Here is a 27,472-nt window from a genome sequence, read left to right on the forward strand (position 1 = left end):
ATCAAGGATGTTCAGTGGGTGCAGAAATTTAGTCATCCTGATGTAAAGAAGACAATCACCTTCATTTAGTGAGCTGAGTGTCTCCATTGACTGTACTGACTAGATCTACAATGGTTTCAGTGGGAGTGATGCCAGAAGCATGTTTGTGAAAACCTATATTCACCCTTTTTGCATTCTAGTCTTTCAGTTGAATCCCAACTTGTTTGCCTCCTAAAACCAGGGTTGAACTTCATGAGTTTACATGCCACAAAGAAAGATGAATTAAGTAAAGGACTTCTGCTGCTTTTGCCTGACTTTTCCAGCAAATTGGCAGATATGTACGAGCAGTAGGGATGTGCACAGGTGAAAATAGGAAATCTGGATTTGTTTCCCACCACTGATATACTTCCAGGCCTCTGTTAAGCATTTATAAATGTTTATAAAATATCTACCAGAATTTTTTTTTATTTTTTTCCTTCTTTTTTTTTCACTATAACAGGGATATATGTTTGTTCTTCTAAAACATTATCTGCTTTTCCAGCTCTCCAGGGAGGTATTGGTCTTTCATGTACACTTATATGTCATGTCCTAATTAGAAATAGAAGCTTTAGAAATACCTTAAATATTTTTATTAGTTTGAGATATACTCAGCATACATTATGTTCTGGTTTTGGTTATTTTTTTGTTGTTGTTGTTGTTTGGGTTTTTTTGTCCTCATTTTTTCTGTTTCCTTTGTCTTTTGCATTCTTGAAATAATGGAATCTCTGTGCCAATTCAGTAAAAAAAAAAATAATTCATATTTTCCTTCAGCTACCTGAAAGTTACAGCAAGAACACACATCCACGAAGAGTATAATTCACACGCTAAGCTGACTGTATCTATATTAATGGGTTTATGTGAGAAAATATTTAGTTCTTTCAGCTGACAAACATTGAGGGATATGGAAATAGTTGGCAAAAAACGCTGGTGATATAGCAGAAAGAAATCTGTAAGCAAGCTCATAAGAATTAAAATGTTCCATCGTTAAAGAAAACAAATAAGAATTCTCACAGTACACCCACAAGGAGGACAGATGCTGGATTCCATATCTGGTCAAAAAGTTATTTATCAAATCAAAGCCAACATCTTAATGGGTAGAATGTTCTCATTAAACTCTAATAAAAGTCTCAACCATGAGATAAAATCCATAAGACTTTATTTTAATCCTACTAAATCCTGTCAGGAACTTTTGTTATCAGTATCACACACTATTCCCATACTATTCCAAAAAGAGTCTGAAGTTCTATGCTCTGCATCATTTTTTTTCCATTAAAATTTATTCTTACTCTTATATTAGAAAAGTACTATACAAATAAAACATCCAATAAAAATCCCTTTTAAGAATGTTATGTTACTATTAAACATTGCATACATTTAATATGAATTAGATTCTATTAAATTTAATAGGTTTTGAGTTATTGAGTTTAATTCATTTTCAATAAATTTCAATTAAGCCTAATTTGTTTCAATTTTTTATTAATTCCAGTCATTATCAATTACCTTCAATTAATTTCATCTTGAGCTACATTTTCAGGTAATTCTCCATTACTTTCAATTAGGTTCTATTAATTTCAAGTGGGTTTTGTGTCTGTTAACTGATTTCATAAGAAACAAACGTCCTTCTTTAATGTGGGTCTGCACTATTACTGCTTGTCCTTGTGTCATAAATGGGTAATTCAGGGCCAAACCCTCATGTGAGGATTCTGGCATAGTCCCAGCACTGTCAGCGTAGCATTGTTAAGCAAGAACAGTCAGAAAGTTGATGCTTCCCGAGAAATAAAGAGTGTCTGGGAGCTGAAATCGGCATGAATTTCACCTGAATCTTCCATATGGTCTGGATTTCACCCTAATCTTTCCAATCAAGTATACTAGTTGTCCTGCTTTGCTTGTCTCATTTCCCAGTAGCACTGTGAAACAGAAACTTCATGGTCAAGAAAATATGACTCCTCATCCTAAAAGAAGATAAAATCACCTGCATTGAGGAAAGTCCTGCAATTCTGCTTCTGTAAGCCATATTATCCATATTGACTGCCTGCACTGATTACAGTAAGAATTTAAGATTTTATTTATATATAACATATATATATATATATATTTATATATACAAATATATAAAATGTCTTTACTTAAGACATTTAAGTTTAGATGCAGACATTGGCAGAGCAGAAATGATGTGAAAGTAGGTTAGATGATCATCAATTCAAACACATATGGTTTGGTAACTGGCCTGGTTTCCATGAGGAGCAGATGAAAGATAAAGGAGTGATCTTCTGTGTTTTTTCCAGTTCAGTGCTCAGTTTAAGCTTGTGATGGCTGTAATTAAAGCTCTCAATACCCTAAGTACATAGTTGTTTTGGGTAAAAAAAATTGTTGAGATGGGAAAATTCATATGGTAGAACTGCATATAAACCTCCTTTAAGAACATGGATGAAGAGATTGGAGATGGAGTTCCACAGAATAATGGAATCACAGCTGGGATTGAAAGGGACTTTAAAGATCATTTAGTCCCCCTTCAATGAACAGGGACATTTTCAACAAGATCCAGTTGTTCAGAGCCCTGTCCAAAATGGCATTCCATGTTTCTGGACCTCCACTACCTCTCTGGGCAACCTCTGCCAGTGTTTCACCACCCTCATTGTAAAACTCTAACCTAACTCTACTTTCCTTTGGGTTAAAATCATTACCCCTTGTCCTGTTGCAACAGTCTGTCCTCACCTTTCTGTTTGTATAATTGTACTGATTTATTTACTGATTTGGTTTATATACCAAACAAGCTCTGCAAAGTGAGGCAATGATCTTGCAACTGCACCAATGTCACCCACAACAAACTTTTGGTTTTATTATGTCAAAATGAAGTTAAATATCCTCTTCAAAATTTCTGAGCAGCAAAATTAATGAGAGATACCAGCAGGTTTTACATGCTAGAAATGAAATTAAATCTTCACACCATTCAAAAGTGAGGGAAAACTGTAATGTAGTTTAGCTGGAATACATTTCTGGCTGCTCAGCTTAGTTGGGTCTCTTCTATCCATGAGCCACTTCTGCTGTAACATGTGCCAGACATCAAAATCTGAGGGGGAAGAGCCAAGGCTGGTTTAGATAATTAGGGGGTTCACATTTTCCTCCACTGAACTTTTGGGTAATGTCTTGAAGCACAAGCAGCCCAGGGTTTTGGTGGTGAACCCTTTGTGTTTATTTTAGTCTGATATCATACTTCCAGAAACCTGAAACTCAAAAGGTCTGCTGAAGCACAGTGTGTCTGACCAGGTTTTCCAGACTCGGTATGCAGGGAGGGCTGGCTGCTTATTCTCACCAGGAGTGCAAGTGAAACACACCTGGAGCTAGGAAGCAATTTCACTATGCAGCCACACAATTATGCAGTTTATTATAACTGACTTTATTTCTCACCTCCTCCAAAATTATTATGAGCTACAGATTCCTGGTGCTGGTGAACCACACCAAAACAGTTCAATTTTTTTTTCATTTAGCAGCAGAACCTGAAAGGGATGCAAGAATACACTCTCTTTTCAGCGGCTGAAAATGTGAGTGACAGAAGCACTTTTCTGGATTAGTATATTCAACCAATATAATAACAGTTTTGCTTGTGCAGATCGGTGCTCAAAATAAGTTACTAAATTCAGACCAACCAGGTAGAAATGTCTCAGAACCTCTTTTCTGAAAGCTTTTTCCTTTGGGTGGCTCCATTCCATGACTATTTCAGAATACACAGATGTCAAGGACGGAGAGAACTGAAAAATAACTACAGGTATATATTGGAAAGTTGCCTTCCCTTCCAGATTAATTTATAACATTGGACTGCTACTGAGAAATTGTAGAATGAACCTGGAATCACAGGCAAGAATTCTGCTTTTGAAAGTGTTTCTATCAGAAACAAAATAAATCACACTAAACAAATATAGAAAGATGTTCAATAAAGATGAAATTGAAAAGAAGAAAGATAGCATGTTATCCACTGCTGTGTCAGCTGACATTCAGGAAGCTGGTGGTTTTTATTGAATATACACTGCTTTGGAAAAATATATATCCATTTGCATTATAAAAGCTCATCTACAAATGTACTTTGGGTTTAAAATCCCATATGTTGGCTGCCTTACTAATATTGGTTCAAGCAAATTATGGCTTGGCTTTACTAAATGCACATATCTATTTCAGTTAGAGTGTTCTAATTTGGTAACAAATGCTGTATTATTTATTCTGTGGCACAGATCAGGTTATATAAAATTAATGGCTGAACTTCATTCATATGGACTGAATTAAAATGCGTTGGTCAGAATGGAAATGAAGGGGAGAGAGAAAAAGAAATCTGAATTTGATTATATTTATGTCTGTTCCAGTATCAGCACAGGACAATGATGAAGCAGTGCTGGCTGCACTTAATACATACTAATTCCAAAAAAAAACCCAAAAAAGCACTGGCATGGGTTTTGCTTATAGAGGTTTTAATTTGCAACATATTGGGTTTTGTAGGTACCAATTTAATTTGAATTTGTTTTAAATGCCCAAAAATATTTATTAACATCAAGTATCCCTAGTTTGCTTTGGTTTTTATGTATACAAGTTTCAGGCAAATGCATTCTGGATGCCCTGAATGCTGCTTCTTTCTACAAAAATATTCTTGTGTTGCCTTGTCCACATTCATAGCTGAGAACCCTCCTGCAATGCTATTCTAACTAGCTTTGCCCAGTAGTGACAATCCTTCCCTACAGATTCCTCATCCTGTCCCATCCTTACCAGCATGGCAGAGAGGCAGATCCAGTCAGGACTCTGGGGGTTCTGAGGGCAGATAAGAATGGCTGCAGAAACTAGTTGTGTTATGGATAAATATCTCACTTTCCTATGGCACATCAAGGACAGAGATTCTTTATTGCAGAGCCAGGCAAGGTCTGGATTTCACTGCAGATCTTTGGAGTTAAAGATTAGCAACAGTGTTGAAAAGCATCAGACTTGGCATCCATCCATCCATCCATCCATCCATCCATCCATCCATCCATCCATCATCCATCCATCCATCCATCCATCCATCCATCCATCCATCATCCATCATCCATCCATCCATCCATCCATCCATCCATCCATCCATCCATCCATCATCCATCCATCCATCCATCATCCATCCATCCATCCATCCATCATCCATCCATCCATTCATCCATCCATCCATCCATCCATCCATCCATCCATCCATCATAATTCCATTGTCTGCCCCCCTACATGGCTCAGTAGAGCTGAGGTTCTGCTGCCTTCCCTCAGATGGTGTAACACCACAACTTGGCCATGTCTCACACCTTCCTCTAACTACTCTTTGCCCCTTTCATCTGAGACTACCACTGTGTACACTTCCCTCTGGGATCTGGTTTGAGCCTCATTCTGTCCAACCTCCCCATGAAGAGTGAAAATTCTGACATACCGTGGACAAGAACTCCAGAAACAAACAAGAAGGTTTTAGCCCTGGATCACCTCATTCAAATATTGCCATTCCCAAGTTATACTCCATTTTTTTTTTAGTCTTTTGTCCTTATGGTTTAAAGAACAACTCAACAATTGAAGAACAATTTTTTTTTTTTTTTTTTTTTTTCTAGAACTCAGTAAAGCAGGTGCAATGTTTTCTTTCATTCAAGCTTACTGCTGTTATTTACATGTCTAAAGAGAAGGTGTTTCCACCTACTCCCTGCATGTTCTGTGGGCACCCAAAATGTCATGTCTCAGGCTCAGCCACAGTACTACTGCCCTTCATTTTGTGAGCTCTGGCTGCATCTTCAAATAGTGACACACCTGCCTACCCAGCCCCACACCTCCTGACTTTGTGGCTGCATCAGACTGAGACAGACAATTGTCTCTTAAGCTTAAAAAAATATATATATTTTTAAAAATATATATATGTGTATATGTACATATGAATATGTATATGTATATGTATATGTATATGTATACGTATATGTATACGTATACGTATATGTATATTGTATATTGTATATGTATATGTAATAAATCCTGATAGAAAACACAGCAATCCACTTCCTGAACAAGCAACAGCTGGAAGTAAACCTGTATTTGAGCTGGCACTGAAAACTTAATACAAGAAATCAAGTATTTTCTCCTCAGTTTCCAAAAATCTCATAGTGCTTTATCCATGTTATCAGACAGATGGCAGAGGGAAGCTTCACTCCTCACAAAATTCCAGAAGGAAACTCACAAAAGAAGGAGACAAAGGTGTTTTGGCTACTGGTGCACATTGTGAGAGTTGCTTCTGGAACACATCAGTGGCTGTAAACCTCAGCAGTTTCAGAACAAAATGTAAAACATTCTTCCATTGACCTCGCTTTCCCACAAAAACACCACATAAAATAACAGAGAAAGGGAAAAAAAAATAGAGAGTGCTTTATGAGTGCACTTTAATAAATCAATAGGGGGTTTAGATACCACAGTGGTAGCTGCTGTATAAATACCCAGACAGGAAGATCCTGTCCTGGAAAATTAGAATAGGCAGTTCCTGAACCTGTTATTGTCCAGTTTTGCTTGAAGTAGGAGAAAGTGTTATTTTTTCCCCACTGTCAGAGAAAACTCTGTTATAAATAAATATATCTCCATGTCATTGCTGGGTATAGCACCCAAGATGTTTTCTGTGTGATCCAGTCAAGGGAAAAACTATAACTTGTTTGTATATCTGGGTATAAAGAGATATGGAAAAAGCACAGCAGAGATGAAATTAGCTTTCATGTCTGCATGTAAATAATAAAAACAGAAGAAAAAAAGCAAATGGTGTGCAAGATAGCCGTGTATTATTTGTGAGCTTCAGAAAAACACTCAGAGATATTTTACACTCTTGATGATTTCCCTTGTTTTACTGATGCTTTCAACATGTTGCATTATCCTCTTCTGAGACAATACTGTGTATTAAGCTAAATTAACTGGTTTTAGTCTGAGACCTAAGGACTGACTATCACACAAATTTTCCAAAATGCAGCCCAGCAAACACACTGCATTTCATTACAGTAAAATGTTCTCTTTTAGCTTTGAAAAGAAGACGAGGAATGGATGCCATCTACAGAGACAAAGAAAAAAATAGCCTTGATTAAGCTGAAAAGCAGGAATTCCAAGAAGGCAATATTTTAAGGAAAACAGCAGAAGAGAAGGAAATGCAGAACATGAAAGCTGGAGGAGATCAGGCTTAGAAACAGGCAGGGCAGAGTGTTATGGGAAGGTCAAAAGCCAATTAAGAGCATGATGGAGCAAGGGCCATGCTTCTTGCAACAAAGTGGGTGATAATGTCACGAAGGTGCAAGGAGGATCCCAGCAGACAGCAGAAGAGCAATAATAGTATATTGCTGTGAAAGGAAGCTGTGAAGAATTGAATGTAATTGGGAGTAGAAATAAGGCTGCAATGGATGAAAGGAGGAAAGAGAAATGAAAATTTGATAGAAGATCTCTAGGAATGGATTAGCCAAAGTCCATCTTTGCAGGCTGAAAGATGAAAGAACAGGAAAAGCTAGTCTGGGGCTTAATTGCTGCTGTCATAGCTAATGAATTATTAACAAGTAAATGATGAAATTGAATAAATTCTTCCTCTGTCTCAGCCAGCCTGCACTTCTGACAGTCACCAGTGAAATGCAAAGCTCTTTTTACAATTCCTTTCCGTTCTCTCATGCTATGGATGGCAGGACAGTCATTGGATGGTTTCCTTCAGAGCTGTTGGAACCTCTCCCTTGGCTCTTTTGGGTGGAATTCTCCAACCACAGGCCTCCACAACAAGTTCTTGATAAAACTCTGCTAATGACATCTCTACAGAAGTTGCTCCATTACTTCTATGGGTTATCCCAGACTTAAAGGCCATCATCATTACCATGAATTTATTTATTTGAAATCAGTGCAGTAAGCCAAGCTTAGTGATGTAAAGAAATGTGTAAAACCACAGACCACAATGCTAGATTTAGCTTTCTTGGTCAGAGAACTTCCTGTCCAGAATATACTGGAACAAGCAAGGGACAGGTAGTTAGGAGCCCTCTTTTAAAATGCCCACCATGATTTAATTTATAATTGACAAAAAAATAAAATTAAAAGATAAGTTATTACAATATCATTGAAACAAAACTAGCCACAGGAGTTTTCTAATCTTGGGTACAGGCATCATACAGGTCTCTGTCTTTTGGGTGATGCTTCTGCATCCTTTTCCAGCTAGAGGAGGCAACCAGAATTTTGTCATGCCTCAAAAAAGGGATATAAATATCTACCTGCCAGGGTTTGAGGATAGAAGAGATGAGGTGACAACAGTTTCATCCTCCACCAGCTCTAATGAAGTTATAAGTCCTAAACCTTAGAAATCCTGTTCCATCCTCTATATCTCCAGACAAAATTTAGCTATTTGTCCTTAAGGACTTAAGGAAATATATAATTATTTTTATTTTCCTAAATAGAGGAGAAATAAAAAGAGGGAAATGACACAATCTCCCAACCATGATTTTTCAGAAATTTCAAAGAAGGTAGCTGTTTAACCTAAACACAGAAAGTGCTCAACCAAAACTTACATCTTCCGTCTACAGTAGATTCTGCTAATTTTAGTCAAAACGACTTTTCATTGGTGAGGTTTTTTTCAACTAACATTTACTGACTATTTTTGGCTTAGCTGTTAGGGTTGTACGTGCCTGCTGCCATAAGCCTGGTGTAGACATTAAACGTGCTTGCAAAATGAGAAAATGCACAAATGTCACTTAACTGGTCCTGGAGGTGATACAGGCAGAGAAGAGAATTCTGCAGCACCTTCTATGCAAAGGCAACCAGAACAGGCCAAGGAAAATAAGCACAGCCAGATTTAGAGAAGACATTAAACATGAGGAGCTTCTGGTGGATACAGAAATATGGGCATCATTAACCCAGAGTAAGATCAGCAGTTGTGGATCAGCAGCCACCAAAGGGAGGGATCAGAAGATCTTCTGCTGTTCTGTTTAGCTTGCTGGGATGTGTTGCAGCTCACAAATTCTCTGTTTCCTTCAAAAAGGGACAACACAGCATGAAGCAGTCACTATCTGGTGATGCTGACCAGAAACAAAGCCTTGCAGTTTTCAGCTCCAACAATTTTGTATTTTACTTTTCTCCTTGCCAGCTCAGTGAGCAGCTGTTTGCTCTCGTCCCTGGTGTAAACCATGAGTAGCTTCAGCCAACATGGTACTGTTTCTCTGTTCATCATGTGGTAAAGATCTAATACATTCTTCCTTCTGGAAGAGCAAAATGCTGCCAAAGATCTGTGTTGTTCTTGTTTGCCTTGCTCTTACATCAGCATGCAACTGTTAATGTAAGAGACTGGGTTTTTTTGTTTGTTTGTTTGTTTTGGGGTTTGTTTTTTTTGGGGGGGGGAGGGGGTTTGGTTTGGTTTGGTTTGGTTTGGTTTGGTTTGGTTTGGTTTGGTTTGGCTTTTTTAATGAGAAACAATATCCATCTAGATGAAAATCAGGAGGAATCAGCCCTATGTGGTCCATCTTCTTTTAAGTACAATAACATGAAAGCAGTGCAAGGAATAGAGTGGGGAGTTGTATTGAGGTGAAGACATCCGTGCCCAAAGCCAGGCAGAGCTGATCATGTTCTCAGGAACTCCTGCAAATGGGATAATCAGCGGGATCTCCCCACAGCCAACTCAAATTCCCACATCCTGCAGCACAGTTTCAGCTTTCTCAGAAAACTGCTGGTAGCCTGAAGATCTGGTACAAAAGGAGTACCATATTAAACACTTCTACTTACTGCCACAATGTATGAAGATGTGTTTTCTGTCTTGTAAGACTTGAGAAATTTGAGGCTTGAAAGTGGTCCTCATATAAGTTGATTTCATGCCAAGGTGTCAAATTCACCCTGACCTTTATCAGTTGAAAACCAGCACAACTTCAGAAACTTAACAGGGTCTACCAACTTCTGACCAGTGCCAATGCCCAGTTACATTTGGGTTTGAGAGGGATTCTCTCATGCATTAGCAAGTCCATGTAAATAAACAAGTGGTAAAGCCATGGGATGAAAAGGCAGCTGTTGACAAACTTTGCTAACCTCAGCTGAGGGCAACAGAAGTCATGGAATCACAGGATCACAGAATCATTTGGGTTGGAAAAGATCTCTAAGGTCTTCCAGCCCACCCATTCCCCAGCACTGCTGAGTCTACCACTAAACCATGCCCCCAAATGTAAGACTGACACATTTTTGAAATCCCTCTAGGAGAGGTTTAGACTGGATATTAGGAAAAATTTCTGCAACAGGAAGATTTTCCAGCCCTGGCACAGGCTGTGCAGGGCAGTGGTGGAGTACATTATCATAGGCTGAAAATTTCTCCTCTTAGGAGTGGCTAAGAGATAAGGAAAAAAAGTAGTGGGAGCACATAATTTAGTTCTTCAGTGGGGAGAATTTAGTAGATGGTATCCCCATGAGCCACACACTGTGCCCACTGCTCTTCACAGTATCCACATGTAATCTGAGAAAGGAACAGCACTTGCAGGTGTTAAAAGTTATACAGGGCAGTCAAATCTAATACAGACTGCAAAGAGTCACAGAATTATCTTGAGGTACAGTCTAACTGGGTAATAAAATGGTAGAGTAAATTTAATTTGTACAAATGCAAAGTAACGTGCATGTGGAAAAATAACCCTAACTATACATATTCACTGATGGCTCCAAATAAGATTTGTATTGCTGCATTTAATTTATGTATTCTGAATGGGATATGCTATCACATTGTCTTGCAAAGGATATAGTAGAACTGGAAGACAGAGAGAGAAGGTGACAAAGACAATTAAAGGCATAAAACACCCTCTACAAAATTAAAATAAACTGTTATGGTGGATATAACAGAGATCTGTAGAATGAGGAATGGTGTGAAGAAAGTAAGGAGGGGAAATAATTCACTTTTTCACATTACAATATCTTCAACACTCCAAAGGAAATGGTTAGACAGAAAATTTAAAAAGTGGGCTTTCTTTTTGTTTCTTTTGGTTTGCTTTTGTTTTTCTTTCTTTTTTTTTTTTTTTTTTGTTTGTTTGTTTGTTTGTTTTTCTTGTTTTGGTTTTGGTTTCATTTGGGTTTTTTTTCCCAAGCTGCACATTAAACTATGAAGCTTTGTCACAGAATTTTCCAGAAAATAAAGAATTATCCAGAGATTCAAAGAGGAGAATTGACATCTACGGAAGTCCACATATCAAGCTGCTATTAAACACAGCAGCCCATCTGTGGCCTCCAGTTCAGCACTCCCTGTAATACTTTCTGCTGGAAAGTTGTCCCAGGGGGATCACAATGCCCTTTCCACACACCCCAGGCTTTTTTTTTTACACTCTTCTGGGCATCTGTTGTAGCTACTATGGAAACAACATCCTAATAAATATCTCTCCTGATCCAGTATCTTACATCTCTCCATTGTGAGGGGAAAAACCCGTGAAAACCCTGACTAGATTAGTAAGATTAGTGTATTAATTTAACCTGGATCCTGCTGTTTTGCTTCTCACAGAAATCATCTGAGCCCACAAAAATTCTGTGACCAATTGTAAATACAATTTGCATAAATGATCATGCTCATTTGCATATAGTTGCTTCCTTTGCTTCCTCCCCTCAGGGACTGACAATCTGTTCCCTCTTCAGTGAGCTTGGGATTGCCTTGCACCTCTGAATTATATAATTTTACTTCCTTTTCTTTCCCTCTTATTCATTTCTTACATTATATCATACTTCTTTTCAGGCTCAGCTGAGTCCTCAGCTTACCATAGCTCTGCATTGCCTTATGACTTTTCACTCTTTCCAAGAAAACTCACTATTCTTTTTGGTGGATATCTCAACAGTCCCTACAATGTGTAAATAAATCAAAAGAAAATTTTACGAACTTTTTATCCTTTTGATGTACATTCAGCTGGCTCTAATTCAAAACTGCAAAATACGTACAGACAATGTGCAAAACTCTTTGGTATAAGGCAAATATACTCTTATTTACTGCACCCCTCCATTTCTTAAATTGTGCTAAAATGGCCCAAATTGTAACTTTCAGGAGAATGAGATTGACAGGCACTTTAGGTAATTTAAGTCACCTTTCTACCTTGAAAATCAAACCTCCTAATTCAAGCAGAAAAATTCTCAAAGCAGATCCTATTTTATTTCCTTTTAGTGAGAAAATTTTAAAAATAAAGGGTCTTTCTGAACAACTTAGCACCTTTATTCCAGTTTTTAATCCAACTCTCACGTAAAGCAAGATGAAGAATATTTTTATTATCAATAAACAGACCTTTACTGCTCTGCTGCTCACTGCCCATAGATGGCTGAGGAGGCTCAGGGTTCAAACCTGTCCTTTTTCCATCAAGGTGTGCCTGGTCTTTCCTCTATGACTGCTGTTGTCTTCTGCTCAGCGTTATTTTAGATCTGCAATAATAAGACTATACAAGATGGCCCAAAAATCTGGTAAAATACCATAAAAAGCTGAATTTCAGACTGAAAAGCTTTAAAATTAAAGCAGCCAATGTTTTCTTGCTCCACAGCACTCTTAAGAAGAATTCACCAGGTTATAGGGATACCAAACCACCTGAAGATTAAAACCTCCTGTCAGACAAGACTGCTCTGGATCATTGCAGCTGTTTTCTGGTCATCAAACACCCATCATAGAGGAGATAAAATAATTTATAGAATGAATACAATTAAAGGATACTTCAACCATAAGAACACAACTTTCCCAGCCTCTTTGCTAATGAGAAATTACATCTTTCTTGTGATTTTCATATGCTGCTAAAATTTGAGGGACACTATGTGAGGCTGTAATTGAGGGAGGGACTTACATTAAAGGATTGTTCTGGTGTTCCCATTCCAGGGGTACCAGATGTGGGGCTGTTGGGCTGAGTTTTCATTGTTTCACAGGATGTGCAGATGTCTCCTGTGGGGCAATGAATGAGCACCTCATGGAGTACCCACCCAGAAGAATTTCCCTGCCACAAGCAGGTGTCCAAATATCAGCACTGGGATGTGTGCTGGGGTCCCTGGTAAAACACAAGCAACAGAATAAGATGGGATCCACTTCACAGGCAGCACATGTGAGGCATGGAGCCACTGGTCCCACAAGTCTATGCAAATGTGTGGAGCAAATCCGATTTGGCTAATAGCCAGCTGTATATTTTAACCACCAGGCAGCCCTTTCTCTCCCATTAGAGGCTACAGTCATCACCTCTGCAAAGCTAGAGTATCACTAAGAAGAGACCAGCTGAGCTTCCCTTCTGTTTCCTCGAGATGTGTGATGCTGTGAAAATACTGCAGGCAGTGAGAGCTGGTACATGAACAGTGCCGTGGATTAAAGTGCAGCATTCTTTTCAGCTCTTGTGCTGGGAGCCATTGCACAGAGAGGAAACCAGCAATGATAAATGGGCTCACTCTGCATAAATCACTGCGGCAGAGGGAGGGAATATTAAAATGTGGTGGCACTTTGGGGCAGCATGGTCCAAATGGGACAGTCTCTGGTCAGGTATGGTACCAGCAGTGTGAACCGCTGTCTCATTTCCAGGCCATCTCCACGCTGTGCTGCATCTCTTCTATGGGCTGTTATTAGTTCATGATAATCACACTCTCTGCAGCTCTTTTACAGCTATTATAAAAATGCTTTTATGTTGGGTAGATGTGTTATTTATTACGTGCTAGGAGGAAATGAAGTTGGTAGTTCTGAATGTTGAACAGCAGTTGGAGCTGAGCTGCACAGTTCCCGGTCCCAAAGAACCCTGTCTCCCATTTCATAATAATAATAGTGATTTATCCCCTGTGTTATTAAGCCATTTGAATGACTCCATGCAGATCTCGAGGCCAGCATTTTATTTTTGTCATCTAAGATGAAGCTGTAATAGCAAGGACTGACTTTTTTCTTTCTTTCTTTCTTTTTCCTTTTGTCTTTTTTCTTCCTTTTCTTTTATCTTTTTTTTTCTTTTTTCTTTTTTCCTTTTTCTTTTTTCTTTTTTTCTTTTTTCTCTTTTCTCTTTTTTTTTCTTTTATCTTTTTCTTTTTCTCTTATCTTTCCTTACTTCCTACCTCCCTTCCTTCCTTCCTTCCTTCCGCACTTCCTTCCCACTGTCCCTCTCACCTTCCTTCCATAAAATTTCCTTCAGGGAAATGTCCATAGCTGGGCAGATGATACAGTTCAACTTTTTTTGGCTCATACCTCTGTCATTAGGGCTGTTTTGAAGTTGGTATTATTATGCACTAAATGAAAATTTGTTTTAAACTTCATTTAAAATTCTATTTTAAATTAGGAAAAAAAAAATAAAATGTAAATTTATTCCTTCTTTTTGGCAGGACTCTGATGCAACTCCAGTGAAATGGGACATCCTTCTCAATGACAAAGAATTTTTTCAGACCAAGCTTTTTGAACACATATTGTTCCATATGTTGTCTGAGTATTGAAAGCTTTGGATGAGGTCAATGGGTTTACAAAAAAGTCCAAGCAAAGAAAAATCTTAAAATAAAACAAAAGATTTCTTTTCTCTTGCTCCATGATATAAACTACCTGTAAAAAACAATAATCAATGTCTTGTACAGTGCGTAGGCTTCAGCCCACCTAAATTTTAGAAGTAGGACTCAGTTCACTGATGTAAAGATCTAAGCAAATCAGTATCTATCTACATAAATAAGTTCATTTTCCAGCTAGCACAGGTTTCATTTGGTTCCCCAGACTCCATGAGAAGGATCTCACAGTGATGTCTGGAGATGGAGGTGGGACAGTTTCCCCTTTTGTGAAGATTATTTTCTCCATAGCAGAGGAATAGAGATTACTTCATTCTTTCAATGTATATGCCACCAACTGTGCAATGAAATTCCTTAAATTATGATGAAATTGCTCATTTCCTGAAGTGAACACAACAAACTAACAGGCACAGTAATTTTTAGTAGATTTGGATTCAATTCAATTTTCCAGATGTTCGCCTGCAATCAGCCTAGGAACTCAAATCTCAGAACGGTGCTATTCACACAACAGCTGTTGCAAATTTTTCTTTTGAATCACACCAATCTAAGTGTGGATTTGTTTACAGGCAGCCTCAGTCTTACATGAGGAACTGACTGATTACATAAAAAAAAAAATTTCAAAGATGTTCTTCTGACCGTTTACGCAGTTTCACTATTATTACATTACGGCTCCTTTTTAAAGTAATTTTTCTCATGAATTAGTAAATTTAGTTTTCTTCACCAGTCAGTGAATTTTGTTGGTGACTTTAATTTTTTTTGAAAAATACTTTTTTTTTTTTTTTTATTAGAGTCAGCTTCCTATCAGGAATGTGTTAGAAGGAAATAGCAGGTTAGAAGGAAGTAGCAGTCACTGAAGACTTATTTGGAGTCCATTGTCATCAGTATTTGCACAAGCTAACCTGCTCCAAGGAGTGTAATTAACAGATGCTCAGTCTGCAAAGATTAACAGCACCTTTAGTCAGACCTTCAACAGTTCACACCTTAAAATATCACCCTCTACAGAACTCAGTGTCCTTTTTTTGATTTACAGGGGAAAAAAAATTTATCCATCACTTCTCTTGATAATTTATTCTGATGGTCAGCTATTTTAACAGTGTCCACCTTTGTATTTGACTTCTGGCATACTGTAAACACAGTTTTTTTTATTATGCCTGGAATTGTTTTATTGAAGCAGCTATTTAACCTTTTCTAGCTTATCCACTTGTAGTTGGAGAGCAAAATGATTCATGCATGATTACTATTGTGCACACAATTTATGTCCAACTTTTGCTGCCTAAGCGTGGTTCATCTGGACCTACAGTCAATGGAGACAAAAATAAGATGACATTTCTCATATTTAAATCTGCCCCTTGGTTCCTTTGGATCCGTCTGCCTGTGTCCCCTGGCCACAAGAGACAAAAATCAGACACCCACATCTGGATCACATTATTTTTCTCTTGGGTTTGTATGACTAGAACTTGCATCTTCTGCCTCTCCAATTCCTGCCCCAGCCAGAAAAGAGCAATCCCAGATTTCCAAATCCAGTCTTTACTTTATGGGGGAAGGTAGATCCTGGATGCAGCATACAGGAATGCTACCATGCTGAACAAACACTTGACAGAGGCTGTTTGAAGGTGGCTTGTAAAAAACAGAGAGAAAAACATTTACATAGGCAGATAGTGATAGAACTGCAGGAAATTGTTCTAAAACAAAACATATATTTTTACTAAGAAGGTGTTGGGGCCCTGGCACAGGGTGCCCAGAGCAGCTGTGGCTGCCTCTGGATCCCTGGAAGTGTCCAAGGCCAGGGTGGATGGAGTTTATGGGGTTTGGAGCACCCTGGGACAGTGGAAGGTGTCCCTGCCCATGCCAAGGAGTTTAAAAAGGATGAACTTTAAGGTACCTTCCATCCCAAACCATTCTGTCATTGTTTGAAATATCATGGATGGAAACCTGGAGATGGCGGTAGCTGAGGGATTGATGTATTTGTGACCAAGCTCTCATTTACAGGCATCTCACCAATGAGGATTTACAATTAAAAAGCTAACTAAATGGCTAGCTAAATTAGGGTAAGCTCTTTTATTTTTTATATTTTTTTACGTAAGGGGGAGCAATATTAAGTTTTTGTATTTGCAAGGAAATTGTTACTGTTAGTGATGTAATCCAAGCAATTAACACTGGGACTAGGTAATAAAGGAGATTTAGTGTCAAGAGTTCTTATAAGAAATTAATGAACCTGGGGTACCTTTTTTCAAGCTGCCTACAAAGCTGGTGTTTGACAACACGGTGTGTCTGGTGATATTCTAGTGCAAGTGTCACACTGATTGATAGACAAAAGTAATTTGACCAGGGGGTTTATTGTACAGGGTTACATACAGAGAGAAAAGCTCAAGTTACATGAGTTACACAGTATCTTTAATTCATAGCTCTACTGAGCCAAAGGTGTAGGGAATATGGTATTCACATTTTATTCACATTTTCTGAACTTCTTAATGTTTATACTGCTAAAAGACTCTGCAATGTGTTAATAAGGAAGATGAAATCTGAGGGTTTTTTTTCTTTTTCATTGTTGCTTCTTCTAGTATCTTTCCAAATTTTTGTGCGACTGTTTGGAAGTGAGAATTAAACAGTGGGTATTTAATTGACTCATTCCATCTACTTATACAAGACCACTCTTTTCTACATTTTAAGGCAATGGATACTGTGCTCTTCTAATACATCTAAACAGAATAACACATTTTATTTAAAGTCAGTGGAATGATTTATTTTTTTCCAGAATATTTCCCTGTTTGACAATCTGTATTATGAAAGAACTTATCTGTTACACACTTCCTTCTGCTACGTGGAACTACCTAGACTTTTCTAGACCTTTTATAATGTTCTTTCCTTCAGATCTGCTATGGATTTAGACAACAGTGTTCTGTTCTGTAATATCAGAGACCCAGAAATCTGCTAAAGTAAAAAGACCTGCTTTTTGAGTGGATGCTCCTGAATGCTCCTTCCAAATAGGATGATGTATACAAACACGCATGCTTATGTGAGAAAACTTTACAGAATAAATCTACAGCAGTTAACATTTCCCAGTTTCCTCACAAGGGAATTGAGACTAGAGAAGAAATACATGGCAATGAAATAAACCAGATTAATTTTCACATGAAGAAGTTTTCACCACTGAGGGTTTTGGTTTCTGTTGTTATTGTTTTAATTTTTAACACATGTATGTGCATAGAAATAGCTAGAGTCTGCATTAAAAACCACTGGGGTAATTAAATGAAATTAACTTGATGAATGCTATCGTGTGCATCCTGATTGCTGAGTACTGAAGTTCTGTCTGCCTTTAATAACTTGGTGAGATAAAGTGATTTTAAACTGAATGTGATGTATTCAATTCAGCAGGCAGCAACTGGAGAAATCCAAACTCATCCAACAGATAAAGAAAACTGTATGGCTTGTGAAATACACATGTTCAATTCACATCACACTCTCTTCATTCAAGAAGAGTTGTCTGAGACACCATCAGTGAAGTGACGTTGTTTCATTCAGATGTGATGTAGATGACACATGTACCCAGTTGTGGTTACTGGAGAAGACTAATTGCAGCTGCTAGGATGAGCAAAAGCCTCTCAAGAAGAGGAAAGATTTTTATTTTCTATTATTTTTCCTTCTTCTCCCCTTCTTCTTTTAACTCTTCTTTTCTTCCTCTTGTCTAAATCTCTTCCTACACTTCTATCAGTTTTCCTCACTTTTTCTTACCCTTTAAATGAATCAGTTTCTCTTTTCCTCCCATGTATTATCTCAGACTAACACCCTTCCTAGAGAAGGTTCCCACATTTTCATTCTTTCCTTGCAACCCAAGCCTTCAGGTTCTCTTCCCATATCCTGACATTGTTCATGTCCCCTCTGTGTTTTATATTTCCTTTTTTTTTGCTGCAGAATGACCGTTCCAGTAAAACAAACTGAGTATTATTTTCTCAAATGATATGTTTCTTAGGTAATTAATATAGCCAAGTACCTCACATTGTTATTAGAGTCAGTGTCTCCCCTTCTCCTGATTGATGGTTGAAAATCAGTGGAGCTTCCAAAGCATCCAAAAAACATGTAAAAGTGGCAACTGGGGACATGGTTTAGTGGTGAACTTGACAGAGCTGAGCTAATGACTGGACTCAATAAACTTGGAGGGCTTTTCTAACCTAAAGGATCTTATGATTTGATAATTTTTTGCCTAAATATAGCTTTATTAAAGCCACCGTGATTCAAGCTGCTTTGGCTCGAAGATTTTGGGTTTGGCAGACTTTTTCTGTATCCCACATACTGCTCTAGGCAAACTCCTTGTGGAGAAAAACAAAAACAGGAATCCTGAGTCCTGGTACACTTTATCCTCTGACTGATCTGCTGAACATGGCCTGAAACCCTGAAAGGTCTTCAGCTGTACGTTTCTAATTATGAGACTGAGTCATCGATTAAATAGGAAGAAATACCTCTTTCTGGAGGTGGTGAGGCCCTAGCACAGAGAAGCTGTGACCAGCACCCCTGGAAGTGTCCAAGACCAGGCTGGACAGGGCTTGGAGCAACCTGGGATAGTGGAAGATGTCCCTACCCATGGCAGGGTGCTGGGCTTGATGATACCTAAGGTCCTTTTTAGCTAAAACTCTGATTCTATTCTAAACTCACCGAGGCTGCAAGCCTTGGACAATTCCCTTAAAGGCACATCAACATCTAAAACTCACTTTGAGCCATGTTCAAAATCCAAATAGCCAAAATTCACCTCAGAATGGAAACTTTGCTAGTTCAGGTGTACCTACTTTTAATTTGATTTGTACTACGTGCACAAAATGATTATTTTGTCCATATGGTTGATGTTGGCAGTCACCATTAGCAGCAGCCACTGAATGGCTAGTGGGTGTAATTTAAGGGCTGAACTGAAAAATCTTAGACATGAATGAAAAACAAACTCTGTTACATGTCGGCAGGTTTGAGGTTTTTTTAAATCAAATTAATATCCTGTTCATTCATTAAAAAAGGTGGTAATATTTTCAGGGCTCCTCAGTGCAGAAGTTCACTTGAAAATCAGACAGGGTGGAGGTGTTTAATGAGAAGTTGAAAATTTCAGTCTCCCTCTCGTCCTTGAACAACCATTAAATAATTCAATGTCTGACTCTCCCCTTATGAAATAGGGATAGCTGCACTTCCCTTACTAGTAGGGAGAATGGAAGTTCACAGAATAAATAATATTTCTTGCATGTTGTGCAGGCATTTTGAGCCAGCCAAAACTCTGTCATCAACTGTGAGGTCTAACCCTTCCTTGTTAAGTGTTACCAACCTTTTATTCAGGGATTTTTTTTTTTTTTTTTTCAAATGGGACACTATTCCTTTGCACAAAATGACCATCACAAAAACCTTAGCAAATTATGATTTTCAAAACTAGTAGTAAAAATCAGAAATTAATCATAATGGTATTCCAGAATATCCTATTTTGTTTTTATAGGCGTATCTTCCAGGAGAAGTCAGAGCAGAAGGGAGACATGCATAATATATTCCTCAGTATTAATAAGTTCTTCTGCTTGCACATAACAAAAGAGATTTTAATCACCATGGTTATCTCTCTCTTTGAAGTGAATATCACATATTAATCTTTAGACAAAATTGGAGCAAATGAAGGTAAAAATCTAGAATATAAAAGGACCCTTGGAATTCTTATCGAAAACAACAACGACCCTTATTGAAACCGTCATATTAAAGTATCCAGTTGTTTATTATTTTTTTCATTTTTTTTCCACAGGAGCTCCTTATTTTCTGCTCTTGAATAGTATTTCCCTAAATAAAACTGCACCACACAAAGTGCCATTATGATTTCCAGCATTCATTTCCAGAGGGGCTCCTGCTAGTCCGTAGCTATAACTATGATGAAAAGGGGCTGTGGACAGCCTGTTGCAGTAATGCTAACTCCCCATCTATCAACACAGCAGATTATATGAGTAGCATGTCCTTAGAATAGAAACTAGGAGATGTAATAATCAATGAGATCTGGCATGCTGAGTGCCTACACGAATCCATTGCTATAAAGGATGCCAAATTATTAGTGCTTCACAAAAATCTATGGAATTGTAGTCAGCGGGGCTGAAACCAGGAATAAAAGCTTTAGGGATTGATTGAATATTTCGGTGATGGTCTCTGTTTTTACAGTACTATATGCCATTATAGTGTATGTTTTGGAAGTTCTGCTTTTTCATGTTGTGATTTCAGGATGCAGGAGCCTTAGTGGCCAAAACAGGGTCAGAAGTGACTGTGTCCTTTCCACATTACTTTCTCCTTCCTTGGCACAACCTGGTTATGGACAGCATCTGTGTGTGAGATGGATCAGGAAGCTGACCTTTCTCCCTCTGGTTCTGAAGGCAAATGTCTTGCTTTTGTGTTATTGTAGTTCAAAGTACTGAAGATTTTTAACACAGACGTTTCTTCCTGCAATGCAAATGTAGGAAGAAGCAATCAAAGGCAGAAAGGAGCAGCTGTAACTCCTTAGTCTGATATTCCCTCCAGACATCTCTGATCAAAACCTTACAGAATGCAGAATCTGGTCATCAACCCAAGGTCTGATTTGCACTCTGTAGGCTCATTTACTCTTCAGTGACACCACAAGACCAAAGACAAGCAGTAGCTTAATTTAGAAATAGCTCCTGAGGGTCTCAGTGGAGTGAGATGAGAAAAATCTCACCATTACTGGCTAACATTAGAGCTTTTCCAGCTACCCAGATTCTGGAAACAGGATCATGAGGATTGGACAGATCCAGATTAATCAGCAGTATAAGAAAGATAAGAACTTTCACACACCTGAAGTTTATATGCTCTTCAACTGATGACATTGTTTCATAGACAGTTACATGCATAGTATGTAAATTAAAATTATCAAGTTACTACAAGTACAAGCTCAGGTCTTCATACTCCTGTGGCATGCTCACTGTTAGAGGTATTTTGTCCCCAGTGTTCCTGAAATGTAGAGATCTGCTTGAGCTATCTAGACAGAGTGAGAGATTACACAGCTGTACCCAAGAGAAATAAGCTCTGCTTAACCAGTTCTCTTAAAAATGAACTGCACTGTTGACCTTTCTTGTATTTGAAACTATACACAAAAAACACCTTCAAGCACATGAAGTATATAATACTAGAAGCAAATTAGGCAGTGATCCAAGATTCAGTCCTACCCCAACACTTTAATTTGCCTTATGATGCTATAGGTATTTACTAGAGAAGGGGGGACTGAGGAAACACCTCATTGTGGTCTACAGCTTTGTCATTATGGGAAAGGGAGGGGCAGGCACCTGTCCCTCCTCTCCGGGGAGTAATGACAGGGGGCAATGGCCTGAAGTTGTGTCAGGGGAGGTTTATCTTGGCTATCAGGAAAAGGTTCTTCACCCAGAGGGTGGTTGGGCACTGGAACAGTGTCCCCAGAGAATGGTCACAGCACCCAGCCTCACAGAATCCAAGGAGAGATTTGCCTGCACTCTCAGGCACATGGTGTGACTCTTGGAGTGCCCTGTGCAGGTTCAGGGGATGTACTAAATGATTCTCGTGGGTTCCTTACAGCTCAGGATACCCTATGATTTTATAAAACTTTCTGAATGGATTGAGCCAGCCCTCTGTTTCAGCAGGACCTGCAGCAAACATCCCACTGTGCTGCCCACCACTGCTGAGGGTTGTAGCAATTGGCATAAGCGTGGCACCCACTGCCCTCAGAGGCTGAGCACGACCTGCAGTGCATTGTCTGCAAAGCTCTTTTCAGACCAATAGCTCCTTCACTGACCCACATTGCCTTTCATAAGGAGCAAAATATTAGGAGGTGTTTCATTGCAACAATTTAACATTAGATGAGAATATTTAAAATTCCTAGGAAAGGCTTTTGTTCGTAGTCTGAGGCTGGGTTTTGAAGTCTTTACAGACTCTCTCTCCAGGGAGGCTGTGTGGAGAGAGCCATCCTTTCAGCTCACCCTTGAATGCACTTTGAACAAGCAGCTGCTCTTACTGTAAGCATGTTATTAATGGTCTCTTCTCAAAAGCAGATATAGTACCCTGGAAAACGTTCTATTGATTTTTTTCCCTTTCCCTGTCCCTGTTTCAATCACACTCGTTTGAATGGTTTTCATTTTTAGCAACAACAAGAGATTTCTTCGAAGAAAAGTGGTGTCTAGGTGTAGCCTTAAATAAAATCACTGCTCAATTTAAGCTCTGAAAAATACTATTGATATTTTAATAGAAGATTGGAGAACCAATTGCTGGTTCAATACTAGCTACAAGGAGTTTATACATAGAAAACATGCACGAGGATGATTTTATTTCTTTTGCTCTACGTGTTAACAGAAAACAGCAACCTAAATCTTGACTCACTGGATTATTACATGTCAAGGATCTCAGGAACATGGAAATATTTCATTCCAATTTTCTAAAGTGGAAGTGTGCACTGAGATATCTGTGTGCAGAGTGCAGAAGACAGGAATGCAAATAATATTGCACCATTTATTTCTATATAATATAAAACAAATATAATAAAGATAAATATATATATCAATATAATATATATAATATATATAATATATAATATATATATATATTATATATAATATATAATATATATAATGCATATTATATATCTAATATATATTTAAAATATAATAAAACTCATGCAGAGGAATATTATGTAATAAATTGTGCACAACTGGAGACATGATTTTGCTTTTGGCTTTGATTAACATTATTAATTGCTTATATTGCATAGAGTCAAACAAATTTTTTCTTAACCTTTTTTGCTGGGGACCAGAGGATAAATCACAACAACTGTTTTGGAAACCTCTGAACTGAGGACACGAAACCCACATGGAATTCTGTGTTACATTAACACCTGGGGAGAGACTGGTGATGCCAATTGCCATGAGTACATCTCAGAGTGGCTGATATTTATTCCTCATCCCTGAAAGTGTCGAAGGCCAGGCTGGATGGGGCTTGGAGCAACCTAGTCTAATAGAAGGTGTCCCTGCCCATGGCAGGGGATTAAAAACAGATGAGCTTTAAGGCCCCTTCAGATCCAAACCACTCTATGATTCTGTAACTGAGCTCCTGGAAGTATGAGATTATGTGAGAGGTCCTGCAGGAAGAACAGGAGTGGGGCCATGGGTAGAAAGACAAGGCAAGGCAAAATAATCTTGCTTTTGGGGAAAGAATCTTGAGGATTTATCATGAATGAACTTACTATTTAATTCCAAAATATATATAAAATCATATGTTTATATAAATAAGCAGATATAATATATATAAATAATTTGAATATATAAAAAATAAAGATATATCATTAAAGAAAGAATCCATATAGAAGCCACCCATGTGAGGAACAGCAGAGGGAGATGGGATTGTTTAGCCTTGAGAAAAGAAGGCTCAGGAGTGATCTTATTGCTCTCTTACTCCCTGACTGGAGGGTGGGGCCAGGTGGGGGTCAGACCCTTTTCACAGGCAACAAGTGACAGGAAAAGTGGAAAGGCCCTCAGGCTGTGCCAGGGGAGGTCCAGCTTGGACATCAGGAAGAATTTATTAATGGAAAGGGTGGTTAAACATTAGAATGGGCTGCCCAGGGAGGTTTGGAGTGCCCATCCCTGGAGGGACGTCCAAGGAGGGCCTCGAAGTGGCACTCAGAGCCCTGGGATGGGGACAAGGTGGGCATCAGGCACAGGGTGGACTCCATGGTCTTGGAGGTCTTTTCCAACCCAAATGATTCTACCACTCTAAGACTGGATATTTTCATCAGACTCCAGTCTTCCAAGGACTTTTATAATGCTGGTAACTGAAAAATTCTACCTTTATGTACCTTTTCAGACACAGTGAGTAGAGAAAATAACTCTCATGAATATTAGAAGCTGTTGGGTAAGAGCCAGCAGTCTAACTTCTACTTACTGATCAAGTTGCACAATTATGTTGCATATAAAATTTACACAACTTTGCTCATAAATCCATTTGACAATTCTTTTTGTTTCCTGAGATCAGCTGTGTTTCACTTAAAACTGAAAATTAAAGTTCTTCTTTAAAACCAAGACACACATTTGAGTATGGGTAATTGCTTTAAAATTCAAGCTCGACTATCTAAACTGTTTTCAACCAAGATTATTGATTTGTCCTTTCACATGTAGAAAAAGCATCAACCAACTGAAAAAAAAAAATAAACTCTCCATGAAGGGCTGTCTTTGTACTCTCAACCCTTTGCCCATAAAGACTTAGATGTTTATCTGATGGCTGCTTGCCTTCTTTAACAGACTGTGGTTACCAGTGTGAGCTTCCACAGGAGAGCTGTTACATTTTTATTTTAACACTATGTCCTACATAAATTTGGCAATAAGAGAAAGTACTCTATAGGATATGACTCCCCCATGGACTCTTCCTTCACAGGCTGACATTTTTTACATGTCAACAATGCTTGAGTGAAGATATCTTATTTAAAAAAAGACAAAGAGGAAGGGAAAAGAGGGTGGGTGAAGGCAAATAAAATAAGCTCAGGGATCTTCTGGTCATGATAATAATCCAGATGTTTCTTTTTAGTTAAAACTAACAGATGAGTTTATGAGAAATTGATACAGATGTAAAAGAGTGTGTGAATTAGGTAGCCTGATGCAGATATGAAAATTTGGTTCTTCAGCAACATTAACTGTTCAGAGCTCCTTTCCTTTGCCTTGACTGTGTTCTTTCCAGTGGAATCACACCTCAAATTTGGTCTCTGGCTCCACTCACTCTCACATGAATGTTTATATATGTAGCTGTAGACAGCCTCTGCTCTCTCCTGCTTGCTGTCTCTTACAAACTTGGTGATAAAGTCCATAGTTTATGTTATCAGCTTTTAATTAGATGTGTTTTCTCTTGGAATGTGATCCTGATCAGGTCTTCACAAATATTCCCTTTAGGTTCTGCTTCCGTGTTGCAATATAGAGTTGGAAAATTCAAGAAGTCGTATTCATTGTTCCTTACCTTAATACAATGATTCTTCTCCAAAACTATTCAAAATCATTATATTATATTTAGCTTGTGGTCCTTAATGCTGTCCTACAGAGCGTCTGTCAAGTGTATGATTTCCATCTTAAACCTGATTATGCCTCCCAAAATATGTTGCCAGTAATTTTCTTCACTGAATTTCAATCTAGATAAGTTTCAAAACATTTTCCTAATAAATATGAGACAATTTGAATAAAATTTCTTTCCATCAAAATTCATCAAAATTTTCCCGCCTGTCTTCAGATCCAAGAAGAAGTCAGACTTTATTTCACCATAACACCACATCACTGATACCAGGAATTTAAGGGTAAAATTGAACATTCCATTCCCTTCCATTGACTCAGAACTGTTGATAAGTCCTATACATGATTTTTTTTTTAATTTTCTTTTTATTAACCAACTTCTATTGTAAAAAAATCCTCATTTAGGTTTCTTAGCAGAGATGGCTCTGTGATGTAGTTATAAATCTTGCTTATTTTCTGTCATGTTTTCAGTTGATTAGCTAAAATCCAAATAAGCAGAGCAATTATTTTCTCATTCTGCAAATGAGAATATTTTGCATTAGATCACAATAAGTAGCACCACTGAATCAACATGGTGTAAGCTGATTTAAACTACAATACAAAATTTTGTCATTGCTGTACTCCCTCAATTTTCCCTAGCTTATTACCTTATAGTATGTTAACTGCTCTGATGACTCTTTCATGTGCTCTTTGTTTTTTAACTAACCTTCCTATTAATACAAATTTAAAAAAAAAAAAAAAAGTATCTTTAATTTCCTCCTCTGCTTGTACACTGTTCTTGGTATTATTTTTTGCTGTATTTTACCATTTGTGTTCTTCTTTATCCTGGGTGCAATACTAAACACTGCTTAGTTATGAATATAATTGCTGCATTTTTGATCATGTGGTTCATGAATTCCACCATGGGAGACTCATCACATTTGTATCTTAAGATTTCCTTTTATCTGATTATTTCACCAAGTGGCTTCTAGAGATCTATTGTTCTCTCTGGTCTGAAAAAAAACAACTAAACAAAACGTGAAAAAACACCACCGAAAAAATAACTTTCAGAAAGTGTCAAAAATTTCTATTAAAAGTAATTACATGATCAGTTATAGAATAATCCATGAACTGTGAATGGAGAAGCCATTCAACCCTACCTGGAGACAAAGAAAAAACAGCTTTGCTACACATACAGGAGCTGTTCACATTTCTTTATGCTTCCCTGAAGAGGTAGTCCCTCTGATAATTTGCAGTTCATTATTCTCTTCCCCACTGAATTAAAAGATTCACTATTTCCTAAAGTTAAAATGATAGAAAGAAGGAAAGTGTCATCTATTAGTAGAGTCCATATGCTGAAAAAAAAAAAAAATTGGTAACATCTGTGAACACATTGTAAGTAACAGTTTTTACATTATGAGCTAGATAAGGGAAGGGGAAGATTTAAACTGAAAAAGGAGATTTAGGTCAGACGTTAGGAGAAAATTCTTTATGCAAAATGGTGGCAAGTCACTGGCACAGGTTTCCCAGAGCAGCGGTGACTGTCCCATCCCTGGCAGTGTCCAAGGCCAGGCTGGACAGGGCTTGAACCAACCTGGGACAGTGGAAGCTGTCCCTGCCCATGGCAGGGGGTGGGACTGAATGAGCTTTAAGGGTCCCTTCCAAAGTAAACCTTTCTGTGATTCTTTCTTCATTAATTATATTATCAGCACTAATCTCTCAATAAGGCCAACGAGTCAGCATTATGAAAGAGTCATGGAGAGGGTGAATGTTGGAGTTTTTGGGAATGGCCTGATGAGGTTGTAATGTCTTGAGTGAAATCCCAGACCAGAGATAATGTTCTGGTAGAAAGGCTTATTTTCACTTTTTTTAATCTCATTGCCAATTTAATAATCCAAAACCGAATTCTGCGCTATACAGATTACTTAATTTCCTGTACTATACTGCACTTCATTTCCTCTGCTCTTTAAATCATGTTTAGTTGTTTCAAG

This window comes from Poecile atricapillus, chromosome Z, assembly GCF_030490865.1.
Source record: "Poecile atricapillus isolate bPoeAtr1 chromosome Z, bPoeAtr1.hap1, whole genome shotgun sequence".
NCBI lineage: Eukaryota > Metazoa > Chordata > Aves > Passeriformes > Paridae > Poecile > Poecile atricapillus.